Raw genomic sequence first — 21,517 nt, forward strand, 5'->3', positions numbered from 1 at the left:
AGAGAAGTAACTTATATACCGTAGGCAGGAGAGATGCAGCAATAGTAGGTGGTATCACATTTGACCAATGTGGAAGTAGGTCGTGCCCAAGGATTAGGCAAGCGAAACGTTTCCTCAATAAAGACATCCAAGAGTTGCACGTGTCTAATTTATCAACGTGTCAGTTCTCTGAACCATTCATCTACAATCCTGTCTGACACTGCAACTTCTTGTGATCTTAATACTTGGGATTTCTTCACTTGACTAACCTTTGAGCACGACCTACTTCCACATTGGTCAAATGTGATACCACCTACGACTGCTGCACCTCTCCTGCCTACGGTACATAAGCTACTTCTCTGCAGATATGCTGTATTCTTTTCAAAATTGATGGACTGACCACATTGACTCAAGGCTGAGGGACTGATTACCTCAAACTCCTCCTGTTATTCACCATTCTCCTTTGTATGGACTGATGAAGCCACTGTGGCAAAACATTTCCTCAATAAAGATACCCAAGAGTTGCACGTGTCTGATTTATCCACACTGGAGTGGCCGGGTGGGCTGGGCAGCTCAGGCCACCCAGACACGTTCTGGATGAATGTCCTTAACCGAGTTTTTTATCATTAGTCGAGCCAATGTTCCGACACAAAAACGTATCGGTATCCTATTTTATCGCTATCCGATGGCATCGTTAACTGAGGGTACACTGTATCTTATTCACTGAGTTTAATCATTTATTAAGCTGCCACGCAACACACAATGTAATAATAATAATTAATAACCATCACTCTGGAGTGCTTTAACCCTCTGACTGTTTCGATCGTATATATATACATCTTACGAGGTACCGTATTTGAAGTATATTTTTTTTTTTCCATCAAACCGGCCGTATCCCACCAAGGCAGGGTGGCCCAAAAAGAAAAACAAAAGTTTCTTTTTAAATTTAGTAATTTATACAAGAGAAGGGGTTACTAGCCCCTTGCTCCTGAAGTATATATATGTATACTCAAATTCTAGCGGCTTCAAATCAAGAAGGAGAAAGCTGGTAGGCCCACATATGAGAGAATGGGTCTGTGTGGTCAGTGTGCACCATATAAAAAAAATCCTGCAGCACGCAGTGCACAATGAGAAAAAAAACTAGACTTTTTTTTTTAATTAAAAATGCCGACTTTGTGGTCTATTTTCGTATAGTATTTATGGTTGTATTCTGGTTTTCTTGGTCTCATTTGATAGGATGGAAAACATATTATAGAAATAGAGGCGAGTTTGATTGGTTTTACTATAAAAAGAACCTGGAAATGGAGCTTAAAGTAGGGGAAATGTTTCATTTTTGCCGATGTTCAAAAGTAAACAAATGATGTCATTTTCCAATAAATGTCCAAGTAGCCATTCTAATATGCAGTCATGAATGGGTTGACATTATTTGTACAATTATTACAGTATTGCAGTAGTCTGCATAACAGAAAATCTTTTATTTTTTGTTTGAATAAAAATTCAAAATAGAAAGCAAGAGTAATAGAGGGGCCTGGAGACATGGCTGATGAACAAAGAAAATGTTATTTTAGAGCCAAGAATGTCTGCATTGTTCATTCTGGACCCTATTTTGAAATTGTCATTTTTTAATTTTCGTGAAATTGGCCAAATTGCAAATTTCTGACCACGTTATTGGGTAGTTGAAATTGGTAAATGGGCAGTTTCTTGTACTCAATCGATAGAAAAAAATGGAGTTCTAAAGAAACAGCTGTGAGTTTGGTTGACTAGAACAATGGAATTGGCTGAAAATAGGGCTCAAAGTGGGCGAAATAGCCGATTTGTAAGTATCGCCAAGGTCGCTAACTTTGCGAGAGCGTAATTCCGTCAGTTTTCCATCAAATTTCCTTTTTTGGTGTCATTACAATTGGGAAAAGATTCTCTATCATTTCATCAGGAAAAATAATTATTTTTTTTTAAATTTTGCGACACCAGTAGACACCTCAGGATTGGGGGTTGCGACAGTCAAGGGGTTATATGTCACCTACCAAACCTACATGAAATACGTATGACATTTAAAGCACCCAAGTGATTATCATCATTATCATCGCCATCGACATACCTTGTTCACCGAATTTAAAAATTTCTTAAGCTACCACGAGACAGAAAAACGTCAACACAGATGAACACACCAGCTAACCCCTTTACTGTGTACAATGGAACCTCATTTTTTGGCAGTAATCTGTTCCAGAAGGTCGGCCTAAATTCCAAGCAATATTTCCGATAAGATTTAATGTAAATATAATTAATTCGTTCCAAACACCCTTAAACAAAAAATATATTTTTTAAAGACAATTATAATTTTACATACACAAAACAATGAGAACTAAATAAAACAAATAAATGAACATTTAAATCACTATTACATACCTTTATTTAAGACACTTGTTGGCTAATGAAAGACTGGGGAGGAGGAGAGAGGGAAGACTGATTATTTGGAAGGGGAATCCCCCTCCATAAAGACTTGAGGAATCAAAGCCCTCTCTGAGGCTTTGGTAAACATGTCTTTTATAGGCTTGTGTCCTAGCAGTGCCTTTTCCTCCTGCATGATATAGGTCCTCTTTGGCATTTTTTTTTTCCCAAGAAAATCGCATTTGTTTCAGAGTTTTTCTTACTGCACTAGTAATCTAGTGTAGTTAGCCTCTCCAAAACTCCATTTTCTCTTATACCTCAGAAGGGAAAGCACGGGAAGCTATGGTCAGAGGGATAATTACTTTACCTCGGGAGTGACGGTAACCACTTGCCATATGACATTTTATTCATACTAGAGTATGTTGTTTATATTGTATGTTGTTTATATTGTTTATTACGTCATATTAGATCAATTGTGATATAGTATAAGTAAGCCTCAGATTCATATTAGCATAATACTGAATAATATTCTGTTCCTGAATAATAATACTGAATATTCTCTCGAGATCCGCATGCAACTGCCTTGCCTTTTCACAAATGATCATCTCTGAAATACTATCTCCTGCTCCAGCAACCATACACCACTCATATTTTTCAATGACTTCTTTCTTAAATCCCATAGTGTTTCTCACTTTCTTTACCTAAGGGCTAGCACTCTTAAGTTTCTTTGGGCCCATGGTAGCTTATTTCACAGTCGCACTTAGTAAAGGAGCACAAAAACCAATGGATTTTAAAGAAATGTTTGGATGAATGTGTGGAGTATATGCTCACTTGCCGACAGACACAGGGAAACTGACTCGCCAAAGCACAGCATCCCAGCGGGAGAGGCCGGCTAACAAGTCTAATGCAGCCGATTTACGAGGCACTAGTCGAAATACGGAGCAAAATTTCTGCCCCAAAACCGGCCTAAATATGAATCGGCCAATAAACAAAGCGGCCGAAAAATGAGGATCCACTGCACTTCTTTTGAACTTCTTCCATTTTCCTTCCCCCCCCCCCTTCTCTTCCAAGTGCTGCTGCGCTTGGAAGAGGAAAATGGAAAGAGGAAAATGGAAAGAGGAAAATGGAAGGAGTACAAAAGAAGTTCACAGTAAAGGGATTAGCTGGTGTGTTCGTCTGTGTTTACGTTTTCGGTCTCTAATGGCAGCTTAATTGAAAAATGATTCAACTCATTGAACAGGGTATGTTGAAGGTGGTAATAATAATAATAATAATAATAATAATAATAATAATAATAATAATAATAATTTATAAAGATAACGATTTATTTCTTGTAATAACAACAATTGTTCTGGAGTGCTTTATATGTCAGCTACCAAACCTATACAAAATATGTATGACATTTAAAGCACCCCAGAGTGAATAATTACAATTACAGTGGACCCCTGCCTTACAATATTAATCCGTTCCTGAGAGCTCATCGTGAGCCGAAATTACTGTAAGGCGAATTAATTTTCCCCATAAGAAATAATGGAAATCAAATTAATCTGTGCAAGACACCCAAAAGTCTGAAAAAAAAAAAAAAAAAATTTTACCACATGATATATTAATTTTAATACACAAACTTAAGAAGACATGCACAATTAATACTCTACTAAGAATAGAATACATGACACTTATCTTTATTGAAGATCTGGTGATTGATGGGATGGGAGGAGGGGAGTGTGTGGAAGTTTTTTTTTTTTTTTTTTTTTTTCCCCCCAACAAGTCGGCCATCTCCCACCGAGGCAGGGTGACCCCAAAAAGAAAGAAAATCCCCAAAAAGAAAATACTTTCATCATTATTCAACACTTTCACCTCACTCACACATAATCACTGTTTTTGCAGAGGTGCTCAGAACACAACAGTTCAGAAGCATATACGTATAAAGATACACAACATATCCCTCCAAACTGCTAATAGCCCAAAACCCCTCCTTTAGAGTGCAGGCATTGTACTTCCCATTTCCAGGACTCAAGTCCGGGCTATATAAAAATAACCGGTTTCCCTGAATCCCTTCACTAAATATTATCCTGCTCACACTCCAACAGATCATCAAGTCCCAAGTACCATTCGTCTCCATTCACTCCTATCTAACACGCTCATGCACGCCTCCTGGAAGTCCAAGCCCCTCGCTCACGAAACCTCCCTTACCCCTGCCTTCCAACCTTTTCGAGGACGACCCCTACCCCGCCTTCCTTCCTTCCTTCTACAGATTTAAATGCTCTCCATGTCATTCTACTTTGATCCATTCTCTCTAAATGACCAAACCACCTCAACAACCCCTCTCCAGCCCTCTGACTTATACTTTTATTAACTCCACACCTCCTAATTTCCACACCCCGAATTTTCTGTATAATATTTACACCACACATTGCCCTTAGACAGGACATTTCCACTGCCTCCAAGCACCTCCTTGCTGCTGCATTCACAACCCAAGCTTCACACCCATATAAGAGTGTTGGTACTACTATACTTTCATACATTCCCTTCTTTGCCTCCATAGATAACGTTTTTTGACTCCACATATACCTCAATGCACCACTCACCTTTTTTCCCCTCATCAATTCTAGGATTAACCTCATCCTTCATAAATCCATCCGCCGACACGTCAACTCCCAAGTATCTGAAAACATTCACTTCTCCCATACACCTCCTCCCCAATTTGATATCCAATTTTTCTTTATCTAAATCATTTGATACCCTCATCACCTTATTCTTTTCTATGTTCACTTTCAACTTTCTACCTTTACACACACTCCTAAACTCATCCACTAACCTTTGCAATTTTTCTTTAGAATCTCCCATAAGCACAGTATCATCAGCAAAAAGTAACTGTCAATTCCCATTTTGTATTTGATTCCCCATAATTTAATCCCACCCCTCTCCCGAACACCCTAGCATTTACTTCTTTTACAACCCCATCTATAAATATATTAAACAACCATGGTGACATTACACATCCCTGTATAAGACCTACTTTTACTGCGAAGTATTCTCCCTCTCTTCTACACACCCTAACCTGAGCCTCACTATCCTCATAAAAACTCTTTGCAGCATTTAGTAACTTACCACCTATTCCATGTACTTGCAACATCTGCCACATTGCTCCCCTATCCACTATCATATGCCTTTTCTAAATACATAAATGCAATGAAAACTTCCCTACCTTTGTCTAAATACTGTTCACATATATGCTTCAATGTAAACATTTGATCTACACATCCCCTACCCACTCTGAAACCACCTTGCTCATCTGCAATCCTACACACTGTCTTGCCTCTAATTCTTTCAATAATAACCCTAACGTACACTTTTCCTGGTATACTCGATAAACTCATTCCTCTATAATTTTTACAATCTCTTTTGTCCCCCTTCGCTTTATATAAAGGGACTATAAATGCTCTCCGCCAATCCCTAGGTACCTTCCCCTCTTTCATGCATTTATTAAACATAAGTACCAACCACTCCAACACTATATCCCCCCCTGCTTTTAACATTTGTCATCATCCCATCAGTTCCAGCTGCTTTACCTCCTTTCATTCTACGTAATGCCTCACGTACCTCCCCCACACTTACATCCTGCTCTTCTTCACTCCTTAAAGATGGTATACCTCCCTGGCCAGTGCATGAAATTACCGCCTCCCTTTCTTCTTCAACACTTAAAAGTTCCTCAAAATATTCTCGCCATCTACCTAATACCTCCCTCTCCCCATCTACTAACTCCCCTACTCTGTTTTTAACTTACAAATCCATACGTTCCCTAGGCTTTCTTAACTTGTTTAACTCGCTCCAAATTTTTTTCTTATTTTCATTAAAATTTCTTGACAGTGCCTCTCCCACTATTATCTGCTCTCCTTTTGCACTCTCTCACCACTCTCTTCACCTTTCTTTTACTTTCCATATACTCTGCTCTTCTTATAACACTTCTGCTTTGTAAAAACCTCTCATAAGCTAACTTTTTCTCTTTTATCACACCCTTTACTTCATCATTCCACCAATCACTCCTCTTTCCTCCTGCCCCCACCCTCCTATCACCACAAACTTCTGCCCCACATTCTAATACTGCATTTTTAAAACTCATCCAACCCTCTTCAACCCCCCCACTAATCTTTGCACTAGCCCACCTTACTGCCAATAGTTGCTTATATCTCACCCGAACTTCCTCCTCCCTTAGTTTATACACTTTCACTTCCCTCCTACTTGTTGCTGCCACCTTCCTCTTGTCCCATCTACCTCTTACTCTAACTGTAGCTACAACTAAATAATGATCCAATATATCAGTTGCCCCTCAATAAACATGTACATCCTGGAGCCTACCCATTAACCTTTTATCCACCAATACATAATCTAACAAACTACTTTCATTACGAGTTACATCATACCTAGTATATTTATTTATCCTCTTTTTCATAAATATGTATTACTTATTACCAAATCTTTCTACACATAGCTCAATTAAAGGCTCCCCATTTACATTTACCCCTGGCACCCCAAATTTACCTACTACTCCCCTTCCATTAGGACTTGAGGCAACAAGTCCTTTTGCGGGGTCACTTCCCTTCTTTTAATGCCACTAGGACCAGAATGTAGGACAGAATGTAGGATTGCAGATGAGCAAGGAGGTTTCAGAGTGGGTAGGGGATGTGTAGATCAAGTGTTTACATTGAAGCATATATGTGAACAGTATTTAGATAAAGGTAGGGAAGTTTTTATTGCATTTATGGATTTAGAAAAGGCATATGATAGAGTGGATAGAGGAGCAATGTGGCAGATGTTGCAAGTATATGGAATAGGTGGTAAGTTATTAAATGCTGTAAAGAGTTTTTATGAGGATAGTGAGGCTCAGGTTAGGGTGTGTAGAAGAGAGGGAGACTACTTCCCGGTAAAAGTAGGTCTTAGACAGGGATGTGTAATGTCACCATGGTTGTTTAATATATTTATAGATGGGGTTGTAAAGGAAGTAAATGCTAGGGTGTTCGGGAGAGGGGTGGGATTAAATTTTGGGGAATCAAATTCAAAATGGGAATTGACACAGTTACTTTTTGCTGATGATACTGGGCTTATGGGAGATTCTAAAGAAAAATTGCAAAGGTTAGTGGATGAGTTTGGGAATGTGTGTAAAGGTAGAAAGTTGAAAGTGAACATAGAAAAGAGTAAGGTGATGAGGGTGTCAAATGATTTAGATAAAGAAAAATTGGATATCAAATTGGGGAGGAGGAGTATGGAAGAAGTGAATGTTTTCAGATACTTGGGAGTTGAAGTGTCGGCGGATGGATTTATGAAGGATGAGGTTAATCATAGAATTGATGAGGGAAAAAAGGTGAGTGGTGCGTTGAGGTATATGTGGAGTCAAAAAACGTTATCTATGGAGGCAAAGAAGGGAATGTATGAAAGTATAGTAGTACCAACACTCTTATATGGGTGTGAAGCTTGGGTGGTAAATGCAGCAGCGAGGAGACGGTTGGAGGCAGTGGAGATGTCCTGTTTAAGGGCAATGTGTGGTGTAAATATTATGCAGAAAATTCGGAGTGTGGAAATTAGGAAAAGGTGTGGAGTTAATAAAAGTATTACTCAGAGGGCAGAAGAGGGGTTGTTGAGTTGGTTTGGTCATTTAGAGAGAATGGATCAAAGTAGAATGACATGGAAAGCATATAAATCTATAGGGGAAGGAAGGCGGGGTAGGGGTCGTCCTCGAAAGGGTTGGAGAGAGGGGGTAAAGGAGGTTTTGTGGGCAAGGGGCTTGGACTTCCAGCAAGCGTGTGCGAGCGTGTTAGATAGGAGTGAATGGAGACGAATGGTACTTGGGACCTGACGATCTGTTGGAGTGTGAGCAGGGTAATATTTAGTGAAGGGATTCAGGGAAACCGGTTATTTTCATATAGTCGGACTTGAGTCCTGGAAATGGGAAGTACAATGCCTGCATTTTAAAGGAGGGGTTTGGGATATTGGCAATTTGGAGGGATATGTTGTGTATCTTTATATGTGTATGCTTCTAAACTGTTGTATTCTGAGCACCTCTGCAAAAACAGTGATAATGTGCAAGTGTGGTGAAAGTGTTGAATGATGAAAGTATTTTCTTTTTGGGGATTTTCTTTCTTTTTTGGGTCACCCTGCCTCGGTGGGAGACGGCCGACTTGTTGGGGAGGGGGGGGGGGAGGACCAGTTTGAGTCACTGGACCTCTGTCGCACAACAAACCTGTCCATAGAGGTCTGTACCTCCTGTTCCTTTAAGATTTGCCTAAAATGGGCCACAACATTGTCATTGTAATAGTCACCAGCACGGCTTGCAATAGCTGTGTTAGGATGCTTTTCATCCATAAAGGTTTGCAGTTCAACCCACTTTGCACACATTTCCTTTATCTTTGAAGTAGGCACAATGTATTCCACAACTGGCACAGGCTTCTCAGGGTTAGCCCCAAACCCTTCAAAATCTTTCTTAATTTCCATACTAATTCTCACCCTTTTTACCACAGGGTTGGCACTAGAAGCTTTCTTGGGGCCCATGGTGACTTATTTTGCAACTACAAGCACAAAAAACACTGGGATAAGGTGAAATGTACTGAATGTATGCGTGGATTCAACCGAACTGGCTGGCTTGTAAACACTGGCGCTGAGGCCACACATGGGACGCGTCTCGGACGAATCGTGCGAGACGAGTTTTTAAGCGGGAGGCGAGGCAAAATTTTTGCATTCAAATGCATCGTATGGCGGATTTAACATAACACGATGCCATCATAAGGCGGGGGTCCACTGTATATTTTATTATTATTACCATCAACATATCTTATTCACCAAGTTTAATCATTTCTTAATTAAGCTGCCACAAGAGAGAGGGAATGTAAACAGAGATGAACACACCAGCTAACCCCTTTACTGTGAACTACTTTTGTACTTCTTCCATTTTCCTCTCTTTCCTCTCCCAAGTGCTGCTGCACTTCTATCTTGTACTATGGGGTGCACAATCAAGTACAGTGGTCCCTCGTTTTTCGTAATTAATCCGTTCCTGGAGCCGTTACTATAAACGAAATTTACGATTTATGAATCAATTTTCCCATTAAGAAATAATGTAAATACAATTAATCCATTCCTGACACCCAGAAGTATTAAAACAAAAAATTTTTACATGAAATATACATGTAGTACATACACAATGCAATGGGAAATGATAAATGAAACATTAACAGCATAACACTTACCTTTACTGGAGATTCTTCTTAGTGTATGGGAGACTGGAGGAGGAGAGAGAGTGAATTGTTTATAGTTTGGAAGGGGAATCCCCTTCCAGCAACATCTCGGGTACCAATTGCTTTTCTGGGGTTGCTTGTTTTCTGTTTCTTAATGCCACTAGGGCCACCTTGACAGTCAATGGAGTCCTGTCTCACAAAATAACTGTGGAGAGAGCTCTGTTTCTGGCGTCTCTAACACTTCCCTAAAATGGCCCAAGACTTTGTCACTGTACATGTTGCCAATATGGCTTGCAACAACCTTGTTAGGGTGATGTTTCTCCATAAGCTTTCCATCTTACCCCACATAGTAAAAATCTCTAATTTTTGAAGAAGGCACCTTCTTCCATCTCTCTTCCTCCTCCTCTGCAGCAAGATTCTGAGCTGCGATGTGTTGCTCTTCCTGCTGAAGCTCTTGCAGCTCATCAGTGGCGAGCTCTTCATTGTGGTCTTCCACCAATTCTTCCACATCCTCCAAACTCGCATCCAACCCCATGGAACTCCCCAGTGCCACAATTGATTTTACAACAGACATAGGCTCATCAGGGTCAGTCCCAAACCCTTCAAAATCCCTCTTGTCGACACAATCTGGCCACAATTTTCTCCAGGCAGAGTTCTAAGTCCTGGTAGTCACTCCCTCCCAAGCCATACCTATAAGGGTTATGCAATGGAGGATGCTGAAGTGTTCTCTCCAAAATTCCCTAAGGGTCAAGTAAGTGTCTGTGGTCACAGTCAAGCACCTGTGAAACATTGCTTTTGTGTAGAGTTTTTTAAAGTTTGCAATGGCCTGCTGGTCCATGGGCTGGAGGAGAGGAGTGGTATTCGGGGGCAAGAACTTTACTGTGATGAACCCAAACTCCTCGAAAATTAGGTCATCCAAGTTTGGAGGATGAGCAGGTGCATTGTCCATTACTAGCAGGCACTTGAGATCCAATTTCTTTTCCAGGAGATACTCCTTCACACTAGGGCCAAACACTTCATTGAACCACTCGACGAAAATTTCCCTCGTGACCCATGCCTTACTATTAGATTTCCAAAACACACACAATTTACTCTTCATAACATTGTTTTTCCTGAACACTCTGGGATTTTCTGAATGGTACACTAATAATGGCTTCACTTTGAAATCCCCACTAGCATTAGCACAGAACATTAGCGTCAGCCTGTCTTTCACAGGCTTGTGTCCTGGCACTGCCTTTTCCTCGTGTAATGAAGGTCCTTTCCGGCATTTTCTTCCAAAACAGGCCTGTTTCGTCACAATTGAACACTTGTCCAGGTTTCAGTCCTTCAGCCTCTATGTACTCCTGGAATTCATGCACATATTTTTCAGCCGCCTTGTGGTCCTAACTGGCGGCCTCACCATGCCTTACCACACTGTGTATGCCAGTACAGTTCTTAAATCTCTCAAACCAGCCTTTGCTGGCCTTAAATTCACTCACATCACCACTATTTGCAGGCAATTTCTTTACCAAATCTTCATGCAACTGCCTAGCCTTTTCACAAATAATCGAAGTCATAAGAGTATCTCCTGCTAATTGTTTCTCATTTATCCACACCAATAACAACTTCTCAACCTCTTCGAGTACTGGTGATCTCATTTTTGTCAGCATAGTTACTCCCTTTGCAACAACAGCGTCCTTGATTTCTTTTTTCTTAGCCACTATGGAATATAAGGTTGTGTAGGGTTTCTCATACATCCTGGACAGTTCGGCCACACTTTTACCACTTTCATATTGTTCAATGATGGTTTTCTTAAATTCAATCGTATTTCTCACCTTCTTTACCGCAGGCTTGGCACTAGGAGCTTTCTTTGGAGCCATGGTAGCTTATTTAGTACTTGCAAGCACTAAATGGAATATTATGAAATATTTCGCTGGAGCACATGAGGGGACCTTCGCTCACTGGTAAACAATGCCAGACTGGCTGCCGCCACGGCTCACGCCGTGGGTACGCGTCCGGGACGAATTACGACTCGCGAGTCAACTTATGAAAAGCGAGTCCATGTTTATACGAAAATAACCCCATGATTGGCGAAATTTACGATTGCCGGGAACTACGAAAAGCGAGGGACCACTGTACAAATTTGTACAAATATGTAGTCTTGGAAACTTTAAAAGCTAGTGAACTGAGTGACTGTAAGAAGGAGATTGAGATGATTGACGCTGAAACAGTGCGCTGCCCGTTTCCGTGACCCAAGTTCTCGTACGGTATACAATACAGACTCGTGGGAGAGCCCATTACAACTCCGAGTTGTCGGTAAATGAGTGCATTGGCGAGGAGAGGCTGTACTGTAATAAAAATGAAAATAACAATAATAATAATAATATGTATTTCGGATTATGCAAGATCCATAGAGGATATCTCTGTATTCTATAACCCTGGTCCCTTGTGCTTCAATGCACGACTGGAATAGTACAGAGTACGGAATAAGATGATAATGCAGTTAATATTAGCATTGAAGATTTGAAGATTTCAGAACAAACATTCACAAGTTATCAAATGGAAAATAACATTCAAGTTCCTTCAGTTAAAATAGTAAACGAGGCCATTCACAGACCAAATCTGATTCAGAGACCAAAGAGAACCAATATCCTAAAATACACAAGCACATTAAATATGAAGCTGTTCAGATGATGCTGTATCAAGTTAACGTGGAAGAGTTGAAGCAAATCAGATGTGACACACAACGCTTTCAGGGTTTCTGACGTACTAGAACGGCTTACACACCAGGGTTTTTGACGTACTAGTACGCCTAAATTCTAGCGCCCTCAAATCTATTGAGAGAAAGCTGGTAGGCCTACATATGAAAGAATGGGGTTATGTGGTCAGTGTGTGCAGCACACAGTGCGTGATAAGAAAAAAAAAAAACTGACTTTGGTTCAAAACAGTGACTTCGCACTGTATTATTGTATGGTATTTATGATGGTATTCTAGTTTTCCTAGTCTCATTTTATAGAATGGAAGACATATTACAGAAATTGAGACGATTTTGATTGGTTTTACAATGAAAAGTACCTTGAAATTGAGCTCGAAGTAGCAGAAATCTTCAATTTTTGCCTAAGTTCAAAAATTAAACAAATCATGCAACGCGTCCAATACACGTCAACTGGTGAGTCTAATATTCTTTCACAAGTGCGCTGATATTATTTATACCATTTCTACACTAATGCAGTAGTCTGCATAACAGTAAATCTTCTATTTTTTGCGAGAATAAAAATTCAACGTGGAAAGCAAAAGAATGTAAGAGGGGCATGGGAACGTGTCTAATGAACAGAGGAAATGTTATTTTAGTGCCAGGAATACCTTTCTTGTTTATTTTGGACCCTATTTGGAAATTGGCATCTTTTGAAATTTGTGTGAAACTGGCAAAATTGATAAATTCTGACCACTGTATTGGATAGTTAAAATCAGTAAATGGGTGGTTTCTTGTACTCATTCGATAGAAAAAATGGAGTTCTAGCAAAATAGTTATGATTTTTGTAGACTAGTACACTGGAATTGGCCGAAAATAGGACTCAAAGTGGGCAAAATTGCCGATGTGTAAACATCATCGAGACCGCTAATTTCATGAGAGCATAATTCCGTCAAATTCCATCAAATTTCATACTTTTGGTGTCATTATGATCGGGAAAAGATTCTCTATCTTTTCATAAGAATTTTTTTTTTTTAAATTTGTCGACCCTGAGAACAAGTCTGGGAGAGGGCCTGTCGACCCTGAAAGGGTTAAATTACTGCATGACAAGCAGTTTCTTCGAAAAAAAAAAAGCAAGCCAGGACCACCACAGACTAAAATCAATCCCAACTTTTCTCTAAGGAAGACTGATGATCTTTTATATAAGCTTAGTATTCATAACGTACAAATTTCGAACAAAGGTCTTGAAGGCACACAGATGTTATACATAATAGAACATTAGGCTGATTTAAGTGAGGATAATCAAGTAAAGTAAAACAGACTTATTTCTCATCAGAAGAAACATTCTCCGATTATTTCACAGAAATCAATTCGATTAATAACTGGCACATGATAACTTACACAGGCTAACATCAAGAGTGTTTTCTTTGAAGAAAACAAATCAGTACTAAAAGTTTGAAGCTAACCAGAAGATGAAATTCCCAGTTATTGTGTTTACACAGCCGAAACATATAAAAAATGATCTATTTCACACGTTACATCAGTCAATGAAGATTTGCAACTGTTATGTTTTAATCAAATGAAAGTGCTAAACCCATAGAGGTCGTATTGTGCTTGTGGGATGACATTCAAATTAGATTCAAACAAGGGAACAGTCCAGTCCCTTGGATTAAGAACTTCTCACCAACATCGAGGCAAAATAATGCAACAAGGTCAATAATACCATTTTGGTAAAGACACATCTACACACTCCATTAAATCTATCAACCTTCTTTTAAGCAAGATACAAGAGAGTTGAACTTTTGAAGCTGATCAGAGCTTGTCTCCACCTATAACATGAAAAAAAAATATGGGAGTGACCTATGTAGAATTGTACACAGGGCAGCCATGCATGCAAGCCAACTGAATAAGGTATTCTTGAGCAAGTGAAAATTTGAGAAAGCAAACAAAACTGTTGCCAAGAACGTTTCAAAAAGAACAGGCAAGTCTTCAATCGTTCAACTTAAAAACATCATTAAACACGGAAATTCATTTTTTCAGTTTACTTTTTTATTTACATTTAAAATTTTCTGCAATCCCATAAGAATATTTGATTTTTATATTTAAAAAAAAAATTATTTTTTATAAAATTGTCAAACTGATGCCCACACATCCCAAATACAAAAATGTTTCCTATCAAGATACACCAGCATTTAGGGTCACAAGCAGATCAGAAGAGGCATTCTCTAGTTATTACACGGGAAGGAATTGCTTGATAAAATTGGCAAATTGAAATTTACACAGCTTAAAGCGAGTAATAAGATGCGCTTTAATGAATCCCACCAATGGTAAAAGTTTGAAGCTTATCAGAAAAGGAATTCTCGAGTAACTAATCAGACTCATGAAATCGTAGCGACACGACTGCAAACAAACCATACTACAGGTCAGAAAATTTTAAAACTCCAGACTGACGCATTATCAACTGGGTCAGCTGGCTACAATAAGATTCATCCAGGCTGGTGGGAGTTTTATCTATAAAAACTTGCATCTGTGGTCACAGTGGTGTCTATGCTAACCTTCTTATGGTGTACAAAAATACCTAGTTGGATGAATCTTATTTTAGCCAGCTGGCCCAGTGGACAATGCATCGGTCTGGAGTTTTACAATTCTCTGACCTGTGGTATGGCTTGTTTTAACTGATCTGAGTCAGGTTTTTTTTTTAACTATTTCAGTAAAATTTAAAATTTACACTTACTCACAATAAACTTATGGGTATCATCCTTATGGAATGCATCCTCAATAACATTTTGAAGCTAATCATGAGCAACATTCTTCAGTTAATGAATAAAAAGAAATCTCACCATTTATTCACTAAAACTGGCAAACCAATTCATACCAGCCAACATAAGCATGAGCCTTGTGTTCAGGAAACTACGCTTGTAGCAAAAATTTGAAGCTGATCAGACTTATTCTCTCGTAATGGCATGGATTTAATTTTTTTTTTTTTTTCAATATTTTACTACAACAAAGTTGTTCATTTTAGTTGGCTTCTGGGAAACTTTGAAAGACAATGCATCACAATCTACATTGAGTATGTATAAAAGGAAAATATATCTTCACAGCCCATACACAGGTTAGCTCTCTGTAGGTGGAAAAATTCACACTCTTATTCCCAACATAACACAGATGCAATTCAGATGATAATCTCATAGCACTGAAGAGGTTCATTACCACTAATTTGTTCAGCTATCAAAACTTTTGCAACCCAGTCCCTGGACCCATTATATACCTCTGTAATCTTGACTAATGCCCACAGGATGGGTATGGGGTGCATAATAATGATGCTAAATTATCAAAGAGGTTCAGCATCACCAACCTATAAAAGAAACAAAGCTGAGCCTTCCATCAAATTCACTCCTGAAAAGGAGTATACTGATAAACATACCTTCCTAGATGTACACTTATGTAGATTTAGTGACAAGTCATTTTTCAATTTGTACCAGAAACAAATTAATAGACAACTTAATGCACTTCAACTTTGATCATGACAACAAGATGAATTGTGGAGTTGTCATTAGATTCTTCTTGAGGGCCGACAGGTAATGTAACCTTCAATACCTTGAGGAGGAATGAGAGTACAATCACCAGCAGCTCTTTCCTCTCACTTCATCAGTGTTGTAGACACTGTACTCTGAAAATCATCAATACACTGAAACCTGACAAATATCTGGAAAGATCTGCAATCCTCAATGGTAAGGTGGTTAACAAATCCAGTGTATTTTTTAAGTGAAATTTTAATAGTTACTATTACTACTAGCATTACCATTACAGGTTTAAATAGCAGGAAACCCACAAATCTTACTAAAACCAAAGCTCAAGTTAGTTAAACCATGTGAAGGACGAGAGAAAATATGTTGGAGAAAACTCAGGACATACACATCCATGTCAATGAAGATAAACCCACCTGCCACACAAATAACACTAATAATTTATTTATTTATTTATTTATTTATTTAAAAATTTGAGCACACATACAGAGGTACAACAAATACAGGTAAGAGCAGTATGCCAAAGCCACTTATACTATGCATAGCATTACGGGCTGGCTTAAAATTAACTTAAGATTAACTAAGCAATGATGAAATCAGTGATAAAACATTAATGTAAACAGGTTACTATAAAGCACAAGTGAGTATTACAAAGACAGGTCATATGGTTGTATGCATTGTTGTACATTCAGTAGAATGGAGTATTCTGTTAGGTAGTGTATTTAAAAAATAATAAAGTTAGATTGGGTTTTAGGTTTAACATTTATGTGATATAATTGTGAGAAACATTTAAGATATACAATTTATAAGGTTCAGTTATTCAGTATTTATTTGGTTTTGGGTGAGTAAGTGATCTTTGAGAAGAGACTTGAATTTATAAACAGGTAGTGTTTCTTTTATATTTACAGGTAATGAATTCCAGATTTTAGGGCCTTTTATGTGCATTGAGTTTTTATATAGTGTGAGATGGACACGAGGAACATCAAAGAGTGATCTGTGCCTTGTGTTATGGTCATGTGTTCTGTTGAGGTTGGCAAGGAGATGTTTGAGTGGAGGGTTAATATCAGAGTTAAGTCTTCTATGTATGTAATAGGTGCAGTAGTAAGTATGGATGTTTTGTATGGTGAGGAGGTTTAGTGTATTGAATATTGGTGGAGTGTGCTGCCTATAGTGAGAATTTATCATCATTCTAACTGCAGCCTTTTGTTGGGTAATTAGTGGTCTGAGATGGTTACTTGTTGTTGAGCCCCATGCACAAATTCCATAGGTGAGATAGGGGTAAATAAGAGAGTGATATAGGGCCAGGAGGGCTGACTGTGGAGCATAGTACCGTATCTTCGATAGTATGCCTACAGTCTTGGAAATTTTCTTAGAAATTTGTTGTATATGTGTATGAAATTTGAGTCTATTATCAAGGTGGATTCCTAAGAATTTTCCCTCTGTTAGCTTTGTGATAGGTGATCCGTTTATCATTATGTTAAGAGGGACATCTGTAGCTCTGTTACCAAACTGAATGAAGTAGGTTTTGTCAATGTTTAGTGTAAGTTTGTTAGTTCTCATCCAGGTAGATATTTTCTGTAATTCGGTATTTACAGTATTGGCTAGCGTGACTGGGCTCGGGTGGGAGAAGACGTATGTAGTGTCATCTGCAAATAGTGTGGGTTTGAGTAATTGCGAAGCATTTGGTAGGTCATTTATGTATAGGAGAAAGAGAAGAGGGCCAAGGACACTTCCCTGTGGGACACCAACTGTAATTGGTTGTGCAGAGGAGTTTGCCCCATTTGCATACACATATTGGCTTCTGTTGCTGAGGTATGACTTGAGGTAGTTGAGGGAGTGCCCTCTTATACCATAGTGTGACAATTTTACGTGGAGCAAGTCATGGTCAACTGTATCAAAAGCTTTACGTAAGTCAATGAAGATCCCCAGTGGGACTTCTTTTTTCTCTATTGCAGTGTATATATGTTCTAGCATGTGTATAATAGCATCATTAGTATTTTTATTAGGCCTGAATCCAAATTGGCAGGGGTTGAGTATGTTTTGGGAGATAAGGTAGGAGTAGATTCGTTTATGAATTAATTTTTCGAAGATTTTTGAGAGAGGGTGTAAGTTGGATATTGGCCTATAGTTATTCAACTCTGTTTGGTCTCCTCCTTTGTGGATCGGGGTGACCCTTGCTATTTTGAGTACTGTAGGGAAGGTGGAGGATTCAATGGATTTGTTAAAGAGTGTTGCAATGATTGGTGATAGCACTTGTGACACTTTTTTGTATATAAAGGGTGGTAAGGTATTTAAATCTCCTGCCTTGTTTTTTAGTGTATTGATAATAAGGGAGACTTCGTATGGGTTAGTCAGAGCTAGGAACAGTGTGTTCGGGTAGTTGCCGGTGAGGTAGTCATTTGGTGGGGTATCTGAGCTTGGAATTTTATTGGCAAGGTTTTGTCCTATAGTGGAGAAGAAATCATTGAGTCTGTTTGCTGTTTCTGTTGGTGGGAGTTGGGGTTCATCTGATTTTGCTAATTTTATTTCGCTATTTCGTGATATCTTTTTTGTTCCTAGAATTTCTGATAGGGTTTTCCAGGTCTTTTTTATATCACCTCGTAAGTTGGATAATCTGTTCTCATAATACAATTTTTTTGCCCTTCTTATCAGGCTGGTTAGGATTGACGAGTAACGTTTTGTTTGGTCTCTGGTTATGTGACCCATTCTGTACTGTTTTTCATATTGGTGTTTTGTATTTATGGATTTGAGAATGCTGGGTGTTAGCCAGGGACTGTTCAGTCTCTTAGCTGTCATCTGTTTAGTTTTTTTAGGCCAGTGCTTGTTATAGAGGTATTGGGTCTTTTTTAGAAAATTATTAATACATTCGTCAATATCTGTATAGATTTCTAGCTCAGTGTGCCAGTCAATGTTTGCTACTGCTGTTGTGAAGTTATTAATGGCTGCCTCATTGTGAAGTCTGAAGGTGACTTTAGTAGTGTCTTGGGGTAATTTACCAAGAGTTATGAGGAAAGTCGGGTAGTGGTCTGTGGTATTATCTGTAATTATGCCTGATTTTAAAGGGGATATGGTGTTGGTCCAGATGTGGTCTAGTAGGGAAACACTAGTCTCTGTAACTCTTGTAGGTTTTGTTACTGTTGGTAGCAACATACAGTTACTCATTGTGTTTGTGAATTCAGTAACGTGTGGGTCCTGGTCTTGCAGGAGATTTATATTGAAGTCACCTAAGAGTAGTAAGTGATCTTTGTTCATGCGTGCATCAGTTATCATACTTCCTAGGTTTTGACTAAATTGGCTAATGTTTGACTGTGGAACTCTGTAGATGTTTATCAATGTGAGAGGTTTTTGTAGGTATTTGGATTTGAATTTGGCTATTATATATTCCCCATGTTCATCCCTTGTGCAAGTATTAGTGATACATTCTAGTTGGTCTGAGTAGTATATGGCTGTGCCACCCCCTTGTTGGTCTGGCCTACAGTTGTGTATGGCTGTGTAACCAGGAATGGCATAGACATCTGTACTATCAGGCTTTAGCCAGGTTTCAGTTAGTGTAATGATGGACATATTGGCATGTAAGGAATTTAGTAATGCTATGAGGTCATCGTAATGCTTGCTTAAAGATCTGATATTGTAGTTAAAGATAGTTATGTTGTTGTTGGCACTGAGAAGTGCCTTTGATTGTTCTGCAGTGTAGTAATTACAGTAACTGTTTGATTCATTTAAGTCATTAAATAAGAGATTGGTATCAGGATCAATGCTTGTAATCATAAGATTTGTAGTGAATCTATAGTTAGAATTAAGTATAAAACAAAGTAAATAGTCTTAAGCTAAAAAATAGCACCTGAATTATTTAACAAATGTAAAGTAATGAGCTAAGGTAGTTTTTTTTTTTTTTTTTTTAAGCTAAAATAAAGGAGACAATATAAAAGGGACTAATACAAATATAGTGATGATCAAATAATGGAGGTTGGGAATATGATAGTAGGTAGTACAATAAAGGTAATTCTTTAAAGTTAGAATTATAGTATAAAATAATAATATAAAAGGGACTAATATAAGTTGTGGTGAACAATAAAGTGGTAATCAAATAATGAGCTTTGGAATATAATGGCAAAATTGTGAACTTATTCTACTTTAGCACCTGAGAATAGCACCTTGATTATTTTAACAATTGTGAATATATAAACTAGGGTAGTTATATAAAGCTAAAATAAAGGAGAAAATATATAAGGGACTAAAATTAAGTAATGGTAAACAAAGTTAAATGGACAGGTGGTCACTATGAAATAATATTGGTTTAGGAGTAAGATCTGATTTGTAATATTAAATAAATTGAGCAGTTTATTGCACAATAAAAGTAAAAAAAATGAGGTAGTTGGTACTAGCTAGCAAAAGATAGTTTTGGTACTTGCAAAAAAGTAATTGGAATATACACTAATTGCATACACAATGAAAAGTGACTAAAAAAACAAGTAGTGATAAACAAAATTAAATGGACAGGTAAGAATAATGAATATTATTAATTTGGAGTAAGATTTGACTTGTAGTTTAAAATTATGAGCAATTAATAGCAGTAAGAAAGAAGTATAGAGTATTGGAGGTAGTTGGCATTAGCTAGTGATGAAAAATAATAAAAATAATTATGCACAATATAATAGTAACGTACACTATATGCACCACACGTATATATGTATTAAGGGCACTTATCTAATCTGTTACAGAAATGTCAGCTTTTCTAAGGAAGGTAGAGAAATCGTGTTCATTTGAGATGGTATATTGTTGTCCTGTTGATGTTTTCCTTACTAGTATTTTCCCATCTCGCGTGAAACACTGGTGTATTTTGTTTTCCTGTTTAACTTTTCTCAGCCTGAACAGAAGGTTTTGACGTTTTTTTTGTTAGACACTCATTTATGTACACTCCATTTTTCACATAATGCCTGTGATATTCACAGTAATAGCCATGGCCATTTGAAATGGAATGAGACAAGATGTATCAAGGTAGATTTACTTGCCTTTGTTTAGAATCTATAGTCACCTGTCTTACCAATATACAAGAACCTTAAATACCTCAAATTTCAGTTAAACTGATTTTAGGCTATCAGGTCACAGCTGCTCAGTGAAATCGCTGAGGGTTTAGTGCACCTCGCCTGACCTCCATATTACACATCCCTGCTTTTTAGACTGACGAGTCTCTTATACACAAGGTATGGCATGACATGTTACATGAAATCTGTGGCATATTTAGTTCCTAGCCAAGGACCAGGCAATATCCACTGTCACCCAACAGTTACTGAAGAAGCCTCATAGTGCTTCTTCAGTAACTATTTGACACTTGAGTTCCATCAACTTTACAGAAGACCATATATACATGTCCCATAAACAAAATATGAACACTCTGAAGAGTAATGACTGCCAACAAAAATTTATAAATAACCCATCTGCATTATTTATAAAGACTTGGGTTAAAATACATGCAGACAGCAATGTGACAACCTATGGATATACAGTAATTTCCACATTAGCATATTCTCTAACTTTCTGGAAAAAAAAAAAAAAAGTATACTGTATCTATGACACTTCATTTCTCTTTACCTTGGGATAATCTTAAGCAAAATTGTTACTGAATATTTCTACTATTTGTTTTAAATACTTGAAAGTGACAAAGATAAAGCATCTGCTAAAGAATTCTACATGCTGGTTAGGTCATCACTATCAAGTAACTGTGTGGA

The 21,517-nt window shown here is 38.1% G+C and overlaps 1 protein-coding gene across 2 annotated transcripts in view; it reads right to left on the minus strand.

Moving 5' to 3' along the window:
* Surf4 (Surfeit locus protein 4) overlaps positions 1 to 21,517 on the minus strand; it is a 142,233-nt gene that overhangs the window by 54,719 nt on the left and 65,997 nt on the right. The window lies entirely within an intron of this gene.

This window comes from Cherax quadricarinatus, chromosome 29 (assembly GCF_038502225.1).
Source record: "Cherax quadricarinatus isolate ZL_2023a chromosome 29, ASM3850222v1, whole genome shotgun sequence".
Lineage (NCBI taxonomy): Eukaryota > Metazoa > Arthropoda > Malacostraca > Decapoda > Parastacidae > Cherax > Cherax quadricarinatus.